The sequence below is a fragment of the Amblyomma americanum genome, chromosome 1 (assembly GCF_052857255.1).
Source record: "Amblyomma americanum isolate KBUSLIRL-KWMA chromosome 1, ASM5285725v1, whole genome shotgun sequence".
NCBI lineage: Eukaryota > Metazoa > Arthropoda > Arachnida > Ixodida > Ixodidae > Amblyomma > Amblyomma americanum.
This window is the reverse complement of record NC_135497.1, coordinates 105,831,760-105,849,062: the sequence shown is the minus strand read 5'-3', so window position 1 is coordinate 105,849,062 and position 17,303 is coordinate 105,831,760.

Genomic DNA, 17,303 nt, shown 5'->3' with positions numbered 1-17,303 from the left:
GCTGTCAGGACCGTTGCTTAGCCTCTGGGGCTTCTCCTCTCCCCTGGGAATTGCTATGCATGCTGAATGTTGCAGAAGCACACCCTGCGCGCTATGCGCTAGAGGTGTAACCACCGGCTAATTGTTGGTGCTGTTGTTGTTGGCCTCAGTTGTGCATTCACCTGCCGCCTTTTCTTCATCTTTGGACATACATTTGTGAACGTGCTAGTAGGCAAGGCACGGCTAATGATGCCATTTTATTATTAGTGACTCAGCCGAAGATATAGCGACGGGAACATAAACCCCGAAGAGAGAGGAGCGGCTCGAAGGAACCTACGAGTAGGAATGGGCCAGGAACCCATTCAGCAATTACAGACAGGGCATGGCCTATGACCTCATCTAAGTGGCGTCGGTAAATATGGACTCTGCGATAGGCCAGATGAAAGAAACAGTAATATAGAGAGCAAGCCCAAAAAACTAGAGCGGGATTACGGGATGTAATTTGAATTAAAATGGGACAAGTAAGCTAACACCCCAGCGAAGCCTGATTTTTAAGGGACACTGAGGACTCCGCTAATATATATATATATATATATATATATATATATATATATATATATATATATATATATATATATATATATATATATTAAGGAAGCCAACAGTCACCGAAACCAAGGGGCATAGGGGAATGTCTTTAATCTTTTTTTTTATTTGTAGTGCCAATCAATCGGTTTAAAGAAAATTACTTATAAAGCAGCAGAAAAAACAACCATGCCGCCGGTGGGATCTGAACCCACGACCTCCTAATATCGCGTCCGGTGCTCTTACCAACTGAGCTACGGCGACGGCTGTCCAATCTGCTGCTTTCGTGGGTATTTATGTTTACTGCGTGTAAGCGAACCTTGGGAGTGTTCACGAGCGCCACCCTCGACCATAGCGGTGGGCGTAGCACGTCCTGTAATACCGCGAGTGTGACGTAGAACGTCATCTAACGGCAAGGGTGGAAACTGTGCGAGAGCCCTCTTATGCTACCTATGGCAACAAGACAACAAGTTGGCAGAGTATGGCAGAATTTCCTTAGCACGCAAATGTGCCAAGATATTTCGCTCCTAGTATTCATTAAGCTCGCGTAATTACGCATTCAAAGCGGTGACGATCGGCGCGAAACTTCTCCCCAATCTAACGAAACAATTGTGCGTGGCGTTTCTTCGATTTCGCTAACCTATGGTTAAAGGAAAACAGAAATCAACTCCACCTATTTCTTCATGTGCCATAGGCGGACGAAACGCCAAACGCAATAGCTGCGTGAGAAGTTGGGCTAGTTGGTACGTATTTATGGTTAACGAGCGCAAAAAAAGACGAAAACGTAGAGAATAAGACGACAACACGACACACGCCAGAGGGAGTTTTGCGCTCACCGTCACCGGCTTTCAAGCGCGATTACCCAGACTGAGTGGAACATTTGGAGGCGGATACTTTCGCACACGCCCTCATGTTAAGATAACTGTACCAAACGGAGTGCTCTAAAATTCGGCCGCCAAGCTTTCACCAAAACCATGGACACCAACTCAAAGAATAAAATTTTATGAAATGGTCTTAGTTAATCAGGCGATTGACGGCGTACATTTACCCTCTGACGTCCTACTGGTTTCACAAGGTCTACATGATTGACAGAGGTTGAAAACTGAAATAAAAGACGATTTCCACCTTCCAAAAGGCGGCATGATCAAATCAGTGATAGATTTCGGTCTAGCGTGTTTGTTTTCCACCACATTACTTTTTTTTTTTGTCACGCGGTGAAGTCGTTTGTGTGTGCTTTGTGATCAGTGGACTTGCCATCACGCGGGGAAGCCAAGCAAAATATCTACTCGCGACAGAATTTTTTCCACTCGCCCGTTTTCACGGCAGCGTGTATCGGCTTTAGCGCCAAGAAAAGGGGATAATTATTCGTAATGAGTCTCTCTTTGTCATCTTCGACAATATTCCCCAGAGACCCATTGTTCTCTCTGATAAAAATAAAGTTGACTGGTATTTTCAGTCAACCTATATATATATATATATATATATATATATATATATATATATATATATATATATATATATATATATATATATATATATATATATATATATATATATATATATATATATATATATATATTCTGTTTCGGGGAACAAGGCTATACTTCAGAACTGCAGGCCATCAACATCTAAAACGAGCCTAGTTTTAAAATTTACAATTTCCGAATAGATGCTGTTATTCAAGATTTCGAATGTTAAACAGAGGCTTTTGAAAACTTTCAAGTTTAATTTCCCACTTTGCACACTGGTCAAACGGTGTACTCACTGGCCGACAGTCAGGCGAAGACTGAGCGCTGACCGCACTTGCTAGCGCTTGGCAGTTGAGCGTGGCGTCGTCATGCGAACTACGTCAACATGCTCTGCATCGCAAAACACATGTACACTGCGTACTTACCCGCTGCAGTAAAATCGACCCTCGCCATTATTTCGGGATTGCTAAGAGGCCACACTGCTTGACGAAAAAAAAAAAATATTGGGCCTGCATGCTCACGGGTATTGGGGACATAAAATTATAAATGCGGAAAAAGACGGTCCCCTCGCACCAAAAACTTGGAGTGCACCTAATTATTATTAGCTGTGACGATATGATAGCATAAGGGCCTCGTTGTGGGCTTCCATGCACGGCGAAACACACCGTACAAGTAAAGGGGAGGATTTACCGCTGTCCACTTAGACATCATTGCCTGCCACCTGCCTCTTCCGGGCACCAAGCTTGGCAGGTGCCACTTGCCACCTTGCAGGTGGAAAAGTGTGACACCGGCGGTGAGTGCTTTTAGCTATCGTATAAAGAGGCATGAATTCTTTCGCACCAATTCGAGTTGGCCGAGTGCCACACCTGGAACGCTTGAGATGCAGTGCGCTGCGTGATAAAAGGCATATTTATCTGACCGCAGCGGTGACCTAGTGGTTTAAACATCCACCTCGTGTGCAGGAGGTGCGGGGGTTCGATCCCTAGTGTCGCCGGTGTCCAACGCTTGTACACTGGGCTCAGGCTTTCATTTACGCGGTGCTCCGCTTTCCTCGGATGAAATTCTCGCAGAAATGAGTCTTTACCCCGACATCACGCAGAACAATGCATATTACCCTCGGTGCTTTTCAGCCAAGCTGCCGTTGACAACAAACCGTCGTTATAATAAGCAATATTTCTGTTACCGAAAGAAAGAAAAATGGCTTGCGGTTTAGCATTTCTAAGCTGGAAATATTGCGCGAAAGTGCAGTTTTGTGCAGGTGGACACCACCGCCACGTACCTGAAAGCGCGATTGAGGTGTTCACTCATCCAGGGAGCCTGTTATGCGTGTCTTAAATTTTTTCATGGTCAGCGCCAATTTAGCCAATGTACGCCGGCGGCCTATGCTCCAATGCCGCGTTTCTGTAGCAATGTTGTCGACGCCAACGCGTATTGCTCTACAGTGTCGTGTTTCTGCCACGAAGTTGTCCACGCCACCGCATGCAGCACACATCTCCTTATCACTACTGCCAAATAGCTGAAAGCGCGAATATCAGTTTGATAGAACCCCGCCGCGGTGGCTCAGTGGTTAGGGCGCTCGACTACTGATCCGGAGTTCCCGAGTTCGAACCCGACCGCGGCGGCTGCGTTTTTATGGAGGAAAAACGCTGAGGCGCCCGTGTGCTGTGCGATGTCAGTGCACGTTAAAGATCCCCAGGTGGTCGAAATTATTCCGGAGCTCTCCACTACGGCACCTCTTCTTCCTTTCTTCTTCCACTCCCTCCTTTATCCCTTCCCTTAAGGCACGGTTCAGGTGTCCAACGATATATGAGACAGATACTGCGCCATTTCCTTTCCCCCAAAAAACCAATTATAATTATAATTATATATTTGATAGAAGTATTATTTGAAGAAGAGGAAGACGGTGCGCAATGCACAGCGCGAGAATGTGTTGCAGTTTGACACGAGGGGTGGACAGCTGCGGCGACAGCCTATAGTGCTCTCGCTCAGTGGCCAGCGAAACTGATTTGGTCGCGCCGCAGCGGGGTTGAATCCCAGCCGCGGCAGTATTAATTAATTTATCTATTTACTTATTTATGGTCTGCCCAAGGTCACCCTGAAGTTCAAGCATCACACAAACCGGTGAACCAGTTTGACCTCGTGAAGTAGTGCTTCCGAACTTAAACTGACGCGGTCTACCGACCAGGATGCTTAACCACAAAAACCAACAACAGACTGTGGTCTCACCGTGAGCGCGAACGCAGATAAGGTAAGTCAGTGAAAATACCTCAACACCGCTAGGGGTTCGCTTCAGTAACCTATTCAAAGGAAGATACAATAATTCTAGAGGAAAAAAAAAACTTCTGGCCACTTGCTTTAGCTTTCATTCATTCTTCCTTTGACTAGCTTTGCTCGAGCGTGGCCCGGCGACCTTCGTGCTGACTTCCAGTCACCGAGCACAACACAGTTCGCCTGTGTGGTCAAAGCACACACGCAAGCAAAAGCAAATAGAAAAAAAGGGCGTGACCGAGAATGCCTGGTATCTCAAGTACAGGCTTTCAATATGTGTGGTGCACGCCCTCACAGCACTCGCATCCCCCTCCTTTTCTTTTCCTTTACATCCACCCCTTCCCCGTCCTTCCCTTCAGTAGCAATTCAACTTAATGGCACCAGAGTCTCTAATGCTCGAAGTTGTCGGCATCCAGGAAAAAATATTTGAAGGCAACACCTGTCAAATTCTGTGCTCAATAAAAATCTGTACCTCTAGCACGACGCAGGCTAGGAGCTTGCATCGAGTAGGTTGGAGGCTGTTCTCGTATTCCAGCCCTTCAGCACAGAACAAGCCGCTTGACCTGTAAAGGTAAGCTTTTCTGTGGTGTGCATCGTGAAAGAAGCAGCCAAACCCGCTGACTGGAAGCTCTAAGCTTTGTTGATAGGCAAGAAGTCCCACAATGTCCAACGAGACACGCATAGATTGCGATGCCATTTCCAACCTCTTGTGCGCTGCCATTTGTCCTGCTTTAATATTCAGCTTACCGAATCTTGAAACTGTCATTTGTGCACCTCAAGAGAATAAAAAGAGAAGCAGAGACACAGTTTTTTTCATGTTTGCCTTTCCTCTTTTATTCAACCATGGCGGTACTGACTTCACCTCTTAGCGAACTTATACGCAATGAGGAGCCTCGGTGCCGGCGGCCGTGATACTAGCAGCAGCATAAGAAGGCGTGTCTAGCAGTTAATTGCTCCTGACATTAGCAAACGTTGCGGAAATCGGTGGGTAAACGGCGTCCCTTCACGTTAGCCTTTCTGCGCCGTGAAGCGGCGCTCCCTGCTGTCCCAGAGGAAGCGTCGCCTGCGTGCATGTCAGAGCTGCCTAAACATGTCACTGTCGAACTGCAATCTCGCCAGGTGTAATCGAGCGCTTGCTCGTGTAAGCCTTGGAGTAAGAGCAGTTTGTCGGCAGTATCCCAGACTGCCACGTGAAACAGAAAAAATACGCCTGATATTTTGTGGACAAAGCCAACGATAAGTCGAGTTTGTCCGCCAAAACTGATCGCACAACCTCCGCGACTCGCCGGTGTGAACGCAAACGTGGCTTTAGTATACAGCAGAATATTTTAGCACAGCTAGATTATTTATCGCTCTGTGCTCCACGAGGAGCCATCTATGCATGCGCACTTGGCTCTTTTCGGAAGCGCGCATGCGCACAAGGTTCACCGAGGAAGCGGGTGGTGCTAGGCTAAATCACTCTCGCAAAGTTCCTTCCAAAGCACAGTATACTATATTATACTGACTACGTAAGTTTCACAAAAGTCCTCGCTTCAAAATTACAAGTTATACACTGCATGCAATAGCGGGAACAACCATACAAACGACATATCATTTGTTTTCCTTGTCGTCACTATTTACGTTTTAGAGGACAGCTCTTAAGCGCCCGTTCCTGCATTCCGTGTCGTAGTTGTCGGCGTTGTTGTAGTCGGCGTAGCCGGCGTAACACGCCACCTGACAACTGTGGTAGGTAGTAGAAGATCGAAACTCCGCCTCCTGTCACGGCGAGAGTGGAAGAATGGACAACTGGAAGGTGGCAAAGAGTGGAAACATATAACAGAAACTTGTCTCTGTGAAATTTTTGACCTCAGCATATCGCAGAAGTGAAATACGTAAAAAGCTGCTCTAAAATTTGGTAATTACCGACTATCGTAACCGTGTGCCAATGTTTTTACCCGGCTTAGAAACTAGGCAGGTTTTGCTATAAACAACACGGTAATCTCACGTGTTATGGTTATCAGCCTGAGCAAGCAGTAAATTCCGGGAGGCTTTCAAAAAAAAAAAGAGCCAATTACGGAAAGAAAGCAGACTCAATATCAGACTCAACACAGGCTAGCTCGCGGAACTGTGAGGGAACGAGGATTATCGAGCAAGATGGCGGAAGGAAGAAATGTCAGAATTACTAAAGCGGCACGCATGAGGAATCCCCCGTCACAGCCAACTGCGCAATTCCAGTGCCTTCAAGAAAGTAAAAAAATATGAAGATCGACAGCATCATCACTGCTTTTTAAGGCTTGCCCAGTGCGACGAGGAACGCGCACACTAAAATGAGGGGAATCGCAAAGGGCGTATCGTCGCCATTTCACTGTTACAAGCAAGCGTCGCCGCTTGCCATCCTTAAGAGAGAACCACACTCAACATCACGCGAAGCCACAGGCTGCATGCACATAAGGGTTGATTTGTATACTGCGATAGGACGGCTGACCGGATGTGGGGCATACGCTCACTTTTGCGCCGATACAAGGGTCTTCATAACAGCCGCACTTAAAGAGGCCGATGGAACGGCCTGAGCTGTCAGGACCGTTGCTTAGCCTCTGGGGCTTCTCCTCTCCCCTGGGAATTGCTATGCATGCTGAATGTTGCAGAAGCACACCCTGCGCGCTATGATCTAGAGGTGTAACCACCAGCTAATTGTTGGTGCTGTTGTTGTTGACCTCAGTTGTGCATTCACCTGCCGCCTTCATCTTTGGACATATATTTGTGAACGTGCTAGTAGGCAAGGAACGGCTAATGATGTCATTTTATTCTTAGTGACTCAGCCGAAGATATAGCGACGGGAACATAAACCCCGAAGAGAGAGGAGCGGCTCGAAGGAACCTACGAGTAGGAATGGGCCAGGAACCCATTCAGCAATTCCAGACAGGGCATGGCCTATGACCTCATCTAAGTGGCGTCGGTAAATATGGACTCTGCGATAGGCCAGATGAAAGAAACAGTAATATAGAGAGCAAGCCCAAAAAACTAGAGCGGGATTACGGGATGTAATTTGAATTAAAATGGGACAAGTAAGCTAACACCCCAGCGAAGCGTGATTTTTAAGGGACACTGAGGACTCCGCTAATATATATATATATAAGGTAAAGGAAATGAGGGGCTCGTTTGACAAACATATTAAGGAAGCCAACAGTCACCGAAACCAAGGGGCATAGGGGAATGTCTTTAATCTTTCTTTTATTTGTAGTGCCAATCAATCGGTTTAAAGAAAATTACTTATAAAGCAGCAGAAAAAACAACCATGCCACCGGTGGGATCCGAACCCACGAACTCCTAATATCGCGTCCGGTGCTCTTACCAACTGAGCTACGGCGACGGCTGTCCAATCTGCTGCTTTCGTGGGTATTTATGTTTACTGCGTGTAAGCGAACCTTGAGAGTGTTCACGAGCGCCACCCTCGACCATAGCGGTGGGCGTAGCACGTCCTGTAATACCGCGAGTGTGACGTAGAACGTCATCTAACGGCGAGGGTGGAAACTGTGCGAGAGCCCTCTTATGCTACCTATGGCAACAAGACTGCCAGAGTCGAGACCCCCCGTTAAGCTATTAGCAGACAAGGTAAAGGAAATGAGGGGCTCCTTTGACAAACATATTAAGGAAGTCAGCAGTCACCGAAACCAAGGGGCATAGGGGAATGTCTTTAATCTTTTTTTAATTTGTAGGGCCAATCAATCGGTTTAAAGAAAATTATTTATAAAGCAGCAGAAAAAACAACCATGCCGCCGGTGGGATCCGAACCCACGACCTCCTAATATCGCGTCCGGTGCTCTTACCAACTGAGCTACGGCGACGGCTGTCCAATCTGCTGCTTTCGTGGGTATTTATGTTTACTGCGTGTAAGCGAACCTTGGGAGTGTTCACGAGCGCTACCCTCGACCATAGCGGTGGGCGTAGCACGTCCTGTAATACCGCGAGTGTGACGTAGAACGTCATCTACCGGCGAGGGTGGAAACTGTGCGAGAGCCCTCTTATGCTACCTATGGCAACAAGACTGCCAGAGTCGAGACCCCCCGTTAAGCTATTAGCAGACAAGGTAAAGGAAATGAGGGGCTCCTTTGACAAACATATTAAGGAAGTCAACAGTCACCGAAACCAAGGGGCATAGGGGAATGTCTTTAATCTTTTTTTATTTGTAGTGCCAATCAATCGGTTTAAAGAAAATTACTTATAAAGCAGCAGGAAAAACAACCATGCCGCCGGTGGGATCCGAACCCACGACCTCCTAATATCGCGTCCGGTGCTCTTACCAACTGAGCTACGGCGACGGCTGTCCAATCTGCTGCTTTCGTGGGTATTTATGTTTCCTGCGTGTAAGTGAACCTTGAGAGTGTTCACAAGCGCCACCCTCGACCATAGCGGTGAGCGTAGCACGTCCTGTAATACCGCGAGTGTGACGTAGAACGTCATCTAACGGCGGGTGTGGAAACTGTGCGAGAGCCCTCTTATGCTACCTATGGCAACAAGACTGCCAGAGTCGAGACCCCCGGTTAAGCTATTAGCAGACAAGGTAAAGGAAATGAGGGGCTCGTTTGACAAACATATTAAGGAAGCCAACAATCACCGAAACCAAGGGGCATAGGGGAATGTCTTTAATCTTTTTTTTTTATTTGTAGTGCCAATCAATCGGTTTAATATTCGGAGGTCGTGGGTTCGGATCCCACCGGCGGCATGGTTGTTTTTTCTGCTGCTTTATAAGTAATTTTCTTTAAACCGATTGATTGGCACTACGAATAAAAAAAAGATTAAAGACATTCCCCTATGCCCCTTGGTTTCGGTGACTGTTGGCTTCCTTAATATATATATATATATATATATATATATATATATATATATATATATATATATATATATATATATATATATATATATATATATATATATATATATATATATATATATATATATATATATATATATACAATCCGATAGTTGGGCACTTCGTGGCCTTATTGGCGCTTGTCCGGCTGCGAAGGGGGCATTTATTGCAAAGAGATTTGGATTCGAAGTTGAAAAATTTTTTTTCCCGCCGCTACGATTGAAAATCGGCACTCTCTGATGACGAAATAGAAGACTGACATAAAGCGGCGGGTACGGAAACGAGGACTCCGTAATTGCTGGCGGCGAGCACTGTGCTCCCGCCTAGCAGCAGCCGAAATGAAAACTACTGCAGGCCGGACGTTGAAGGCCTCTATCTGCCGTCGTCGCTTCGTTTAAGTTTGCACCAACGTTACGATGGATCCCGTTCCCGATTCCGACAAAGAATTTCTCGAAAAGAACTGCGACCTGAACTTCTGCGACCTCGACCCCACACAGAGTTCGATGCTTTTCAGGGCTGAGGCGGCGGGTCTGGCCAGAAAGTCCTAGCGCCGAGGAGTCAACAGCGTCGCTCTCACCAAAAAGCCACCGTCATGACTGATGTGTAGATACTGGCACGTGCGGGCATGTTTAAATTCTGTAATAATGGTCCTCGTAGGGCTGGTGACGCAGCCCAGCGTCTTGGTACGTTGACGAAGTGAAGACACCGAGCGGTGCGTTTGCTAACGTGGAGGCGCGTTCAACGTTGGCTATACACAGCTCTTTTTCCTTGTCGCACGTGCGTGCGGTTGCACGAACTTCGTCTGAGGAGCACTTAGAGCTCCTTTGGAGGCCCTCTGCTGCTCCGCCCTTGTAAATAGAGGTGCATAACGAAACCCTGCGGGCACGCAGAACGCATAGCCGCGCATCACCCCAAAACATACCGGAACTCAGCTGGCCGCCTGTTGCGCCGCCAATACAGGTTTTCCTTGACTTGCAACATTCAGGTTGTCTTTCTCCGTCCTCCTCGTGTGATTAAAGTGCACTAGTGGTTTCGAAACAAAACTTATATACCTCAGTAAATATCAGACGAAACCTTCATACACGTTTGTCCGCCTCAGAGATCTGTGGCTACTTTTCTCCTATTTCATCATCACGCCTGTACTAGCAAATTTGCCTTATGCAGGCGATACCTGAATTTTAGTTTTTACTCTTTTCTACCTTACAAGAGCATTGTTTTCAGTACAAGCGGTGATTTTGTGGTTAGGAGCTGATATTCTATCGATACAACCCAACTTGAATTTCTCCTCAGTGCCCCTTTAAGATCTATGCTATGTGCAGGGATAGAAATAGATTCGACGCCGTCGTGCCAAAATTTGAGTGCATCGTGTACGCTGCCGTTTCTGAAGACAGCAATAGCCTGGCATCCAATGAGAAAAAAAAATGACTCTGCTTGAACTATTTTTCTATCACGTTAGCGGTGAGAGTGCGCCAATCTCTCGCGAGGTCCGCAACACAGTCAAACTAGGTTTGGAGCGCTGCCTTGTAAATGTGATGCGGATGCAAACTTGTGTATTGTGAAGAAAGGAAAAGCGCAGTAACTGCGTCAATCTCGGTGGACACCTGACCCACCCCGTGAGGGGAGGGTCGTCGAGAGAGCGAAATGAGGCAGAGAGAAAGAGGCACCGTAGTGGAGGGCTGTCATTAGTTACTACCTTGCATCGGCGTCGCACAGCACATGAAATTTTTTGCACTTCACTGCCACTGAAATGTGGCTGCCGCGAACGAGATACGATCCTGTCTCCTAGTGCTCAGCAGCTGATTGCCAACAACAATGTCAGGTTTCATAGTTTCGGGCTTAATAATACCGAGTTCATTTTTTAGGTTTCGTCTCAGGAATAACAGTTTAGAGTTGTGTACGCGTATGCTTATTAGTGCAAGTAAAAAAAAACAGCAAAGATTAGCGCGTCATTGAAAATGCCAATTTTAACCGCTCACAGTTATTCAGCTGCATGATGAATACCAATTTCTTTTTCAGCTGATTTTGCAGAAGATGAGGGCTATCTATAGCCGCTTATAAAATATACATCATCCGTTCCTGTGGCCCACGAAGCGAAACCGACAAGATAATTTAAAAAAGGAATTGAAAAACAGTAGTTCTAAACATCACAAGATTAAAGCAGAATTACTCAACCTTTATTTTAGTTTATAAATACTTGTGTTCTGCCAGCAAATTCGCATAGAATTGAACAAAAACTCAGAGCACGTGTGATGTTTTCTATGGCTTTTTTGAATTGCTGCGTTATCAGAACAGTTGAAAAAAAAATGAAAATTGGTTTTGAGGAAAAAAAATGGCGCAGCAACTGTCTCACGTATATCGGCGGACACCCGAACCGCGCCGTAGGGTAGGGCTAAAGGAGGAAGTGAGAGAAGAAAGGATTAAGAGGCGCCGTAACGGAGGGCTCCGGAATAATTTCGACCACCTGGGGATCTTTAACGTGCACAGACATCCCACAGCATACGGGCGCCTTGTTGCGTTTCGCCTCTATCGAAACGCGGCTGTCGAGGTCAGGTTCGAATCCGGGTACTCCTGCTTAGTAGCCAAGCGCCTTAACTACTGAGCCACTGCGGTGGGTATCAAAAGTCAGGGTTTTTCCGTTTTTCGTATCGTTTAGGCTGAAAGTATACTGCAATTAAGATTGCAAGTTTACTCTGCTATAAGTAGGGAACCGTCGCCGCGCTCCGTGGCATATATTCCTGCAGTGTGTGCGTGCGCTTTTGTGATGCCTTGATGCGCGCGCGAGAGGGAGCACGCACAATGAGGCGCACTTTGCGCGTGGCGCTTGTTGCGCCATCTGTCGAGTTAGAAACAAAACAAGAGTCGAACGTTACGGCTTTGCCTGAACCCATCCTTTTCAATAAAGATGAATGAATGAATGAATGAATGAATGAATGAATGAATGAATGAATGAATGAAACTGAGGATTTTAAACTTGTAAACAACCATATTACGGTTCCGTCATCATTAATATTTTTGAAACAATGGGGAGGAACTGGATTTTCGTAAGCACACACGAGCCCCTTTCTGCGAGTAATTTGTGAATCTTGCGCTACCTTGCATCCGCGAAGAGCTACAAGAGAAACGAAACCACTAAGTTTGCGTGGTGTGCGACTCGCAATGTTTCGGAAGTCGAGAGATTCGCTCCGTGGTTGAGGATCGAAAAAGGGCAGCTGGAGGCAGCGGAATAGCAAGACGTCGGCACGGAGAAAGCACATTCCTGGAAACCCTCGCACATACTCACATCGAGTGGAATATAAAGAATATAATGGACAGGGTGTCGCGCGGAACTGAACCAAAAACCGAAAATAATGGCAATATTTGGTTCAAATCTAAACAAAGCAGGAACTTTGCAGTTTGTTCCGGACCCTCTGAAATTAAAGCGATATAATAAAATACGCCTAGCGTCCGGTAGACTATTGTTTAGGCAGTTTTAATACGTACCGTCCTTTGAAGGACGATACCCAGTCGATCGGGGTTCTGTTAGCAGCGTTCCGGATATGTATAGCACCATCTATGCCATATGAAAGCTCCGAAGACGTGAAGAGAAGAGCCCTCCTCAAATGCTAGGGAACTGAAATGTTGGGGTACTATGGGAACTCCACTTCTAGGACCATAAATAACCCGGTGATCCATTAGATCGAGCAGGTGTGTTACATCGGCTAAGCACAGCATGCGAACCGCATGCTGTGATCTGAGAAATAAAAGGTCTGACTGTTCTCGCACTCTGCTAGCTTGCAAGGCAGGCTGCACTCATGTGGTTTTTCCTAGTAATGCGGTGAAAAAAATGCGTACCCACTAGAAAGGAAATTGTCCTATAAGCTGTCAAAATCAGTCTGCGCTAAAGTCTTGGTAAGGGCTGAAAAACTTACTGTAGAGGTCGTGCGTGTCTTTTCAGCATGCAACAAAAACGGCACACCGAAATTCTTTGCGTTTTCATCTGGTGTACCTAGAGTGGGCACAGTCACCAGATGCCAGACGACATGGATTGCTCTCACTATCAAAGTCTTCACATCTTCTTGACCACTGCCGCGAATGTAAAGGTTGCAGCCCACTTTATGAGCAAGCGGAAATTTTAGCAACGCATAAGGAGCGACTTTCACGTGAGATCATCGAGGCTTTTTACATTTTAGGTAAGGAAATTTTTTTAGTGCCGTCAATTGCTCTGCGAAAGAACAAAGATACCTGGACCACACGTGGAACAAGTTTTCTTCTGGTTTTCCTTGATTGTGACAGCGATGTTTTCAAGAAAGTGTACCATGTGTGTTGTTACTCTACCTTTTTCCTCGATTGAATATTTTGCCACGCGCTATTCATGTTATCTTTTCGGTGCATACCTTTTCCTCTTCTTCTTCGTAGAATTTGTTTTTCGAGGCCGCTTTATATTCTGAGTTCTTGCAATAAAGATTTGTTTGCCAAATCGTCGCGCCTTGCTTCCTCCTTTCGTCCTCATCTTTCGCTCTGCATTTACCATGGTCATGAAGCAATTTCAACAACAAAAAATACACAAAACAACGCGCACTACTTGCACAGGGGCGGATACAGTCTAGCCTAAAAGAAAAAGGGAAAGAGAGTAAGGTAGGTTCAGCGCCATTGTTTGTTGACGTAGATTTAGTCGCCCCTTCCGCGAAGACATGTGAGCGCACGGCGTTAAGTGTATTTAATATCAGATTGCCGGCGGATTTCTTGCGAAGAATATAACTGCTCTCATAACTTCCACTGCTCTTATACTGCAGATCTAGAGGCCCTTGTGCTGTGCAATGTCAGTGCACGTTAAAGAACCCAAGGTGGTGGAAATTTCCGGAGCCCTTCACTACGGCGCCCCTCATAGGCTGAGTCGCTTTGGGACGTTAAACCCCCATAAACCATAAAGAAAGAATAATAAGTTTACTTCCTACTACCTCGTGCTGGTTTCACTATCTTGGACACAAACGGGTCTAAAATCTTAACATGAACCCTTTGCCGCCGAACGTTTATTATTTTTTGGTGTTTAACGTCTCAAATGCGCCTAAATATTATAGCTTACAACGCGTTTTGCTGCACGAGCTCATAACAAAAAAGCTTGCGTCATTAAAGATGCTCGAGCAAGTATTTTAAACTCGGTAACCATGCTGTTCGCCCATTCTCTAATTTTGGCTTTTTGTGTTGCGGGCTAGCTTTTTTCCCGCTTTTAGCAAGTGCTATGACTAATTCGACCCACGTGAAAATTGCAGGGGGTGGCAGAGAGTCAGGTGGGTGGACGGGATTACGAGATTTGCGGGATAAGGTGGCCGCAGATGGTGCAAGACTGGGTTAACTTGAGGGGCATGGGAGATGACTTAGACCTGTAGTGGACGTAGTTAGGATGATGATGATGATCATAAAAATTTCTAGACCTGTATAATCACACGTTGGGACGAAACTTGTTTGTTTGGTCCGCCCCCTTTTTCACCGAGGCCTAGGGGTTCGCACGACCATAAAACTGTTGATCCCTTTGAAGTGAGCTCCACTGCGCAATTGGTACGCTAAAGAAGAAGCCAGCTTTACAAAAAGACGTTTACAGGAAGTGGTTTCGGGTTTGAGGCGTCAAGTGCAACATCGAGAAAAATTCCATTTGATTAAGAAATCCTTAGAGGGCCTTTACTCCCAAAATTATTTAGTGCCGAAGTTTGTAAGTGGCCAAAACTGCGTGACAAGCGTCAGGGTGTAACGGAAGAGTACAGTCACAGACAAGACATATGTAGCGCACTTCGGCGTTCAAGCCCTACCCTAGCGTTGCGTAAAAGAAGCAGAAAAGTTTTCTGCCTCCATGTTGAACCCCATAAGTGGTATTTACTTGCATAGGTGTCAAACCCCCTTTATTTTCGCTATGTAGCGCGTCATAAGTGTCTAACCACCGAAACGTCACCTACAACATCATTGTGTGGGAACTGTACTCTTTCCATCTAATTCCTAAATTACCGGCCTAGCATATTATAGCCGCTTTAATCTCCGGCTGTGGTGCATCGAGCAGAGCTGAGCATCATGCAGGTGTGCGTGCAAAATTATCAGTAATGTTATTCTTATTTTTCCCCTGGTGCCTTGGGTGTTATTTTGCAACGAAAATCTGCATATTGCAAAAAAAAAAACGAAAAGTATTTCCACAAGCCGTTTTAGAAGAACTGACGAACCATCCCGTACGTGAACTCTGGTGACTCTTGAACGCAACCCATTTTAGATAATAATAAGAATAAATTCTTCATTGGTGCAATGCCATGGTACATAAACGGGCCTCAGGTACCAACCCGCACGTAGACTCTGGGCAAGACAAGAAGACTTAGTGGAACGTGACTTTTACAGTTCTGCCAACTTTGAGTATCTGATTAAGTGAGCAGAGACACCGGTGTCTAGAGGACTTGGCCTCGGTCGAGAATTTAATGAAACGTTTTCAATGAAAAGCAGTTATCTGTTATTCGCGAGTTAACAGCGCGTCCAAAAATAAACTGACAGCCTATTGGATCCAGCGGACTGTTAGTGGCCGTACATTTGGCTTTAAATATACTTGCTTTCCTAGTTAAGAATTCAGGATATCGAGGCTCCGGTGATAATGTAAGACTAGCACATGAAGCATATGTACGTACATTTGCGGCAATGTACATGCTGAGTGAGAAATGTGCATTGTCTGTTACAACTTCGCCAGCCATGACAATGCGGTAGCAGTGTCCTGACACGGCCGTCACACCGGAAAGGAAGACTACGCTGCGCGAAGAGGAACCTCTGCGAGAGTATATTCAACCGAGAGTTTTCGCCAATTCTTTCTTTTTTTGTACCAAGGGTCAGCTTCAAAACAGACAGCACACAGTAAGAGAGGCGGGACAAGCGCAACTTTGTAACTGTTTATTCACAGAGGATACGAGTGAATATGAGACAAAGTATGAAGAGGGAGAGGAGGAACCATACATGGGCGCGAGGGGTATGCAAATCAGGGCAGAGAAGATAGCCACACACGTGTCTCACCGCATACTATCTAAAACATGCACTTTCATTATTATAAATGGTAAGTGATGGCAATCTCTGTTACACTGTGCTCTCTATTTTGGCGCTAAATCTTGTTACGAAAATATGCACCAACTAGCCCCCCAGAAATTTCTACTATACTCTCGCCAGTTCCTTTTCATGAATGACATAATAATGATAAGAGACTCAACTTTGCTTTTCTCTCTTTCATTCCCCTCATCCCTCTGCCCATGTTTAGGCAGCCAACCGGTCATTATGACTGGTTAACATCCCTGTCTTCACTTTCTTCTCTCTCTCTCTCTCTCTCATCGAGAAGGGAAGACACGCTTGCCGCATCCTGGCATTAACGCGTACTACAACGCCGCGGGCTACTGGAGAAGAATATAAAATCTTCTCAAGCCATTTTGGTGACTTTCGCCGTTTCTGAGAAATTAGCGCAGCTTCTTTTAAAGGATTACCCTGCTCGATAAGAGTTCGTAATTTTTGCGTGGGTCTTTCACTTGTTAAAGCATGGGCGGAATAATATAATGGTTCTATTCAAATTCCATTCTTCTTGTCTCATCATTGCCTCAAGGCCTGCCACGCCTCCTTTACCGTCCGGATTGGCCAGTTAACGCGGAGGGTTATCAGAAGAAAATATAATTTAGTGAAAAGGAGTGCTATATTATATCGCCTTATGTCACAGTTCTGCTACCACCATTGCACCTCGCACAATACTGCCCGCATTCCTGTAGAAAAACTTCAGGAGACACTTAAAATCTGCCTTAAGGGTATGACGCTTTAGGGTTAATGGGTACCTTCAGCGGCCTGCGGTACTCTGCGTATCACTTCGCATACATGGTCATTCTTTGCTTCACTTTCATAGATCGCGGGGAGTCCTCATACCACTTCTGGCGCAGTGGTGCGGCGGTTAAACGATGCACCGCTGCCCCGGCAGATGACTGTTCCAAATAGAGCCACCGGTGGGGCTTGTGTGACCCGAGCAATCTTGAGCGAACAATAATTAATTTAACTGACACCTGCCACGGTGAGCAGCTTGCTCACAATCTTGTGGGCAGGTTGTGATGACGTCACAAGACCACGCGACCTAGGTGGCAGGTGGGCCACCTGATTTTCGATCACAACGCCTACTCCAGATTTTC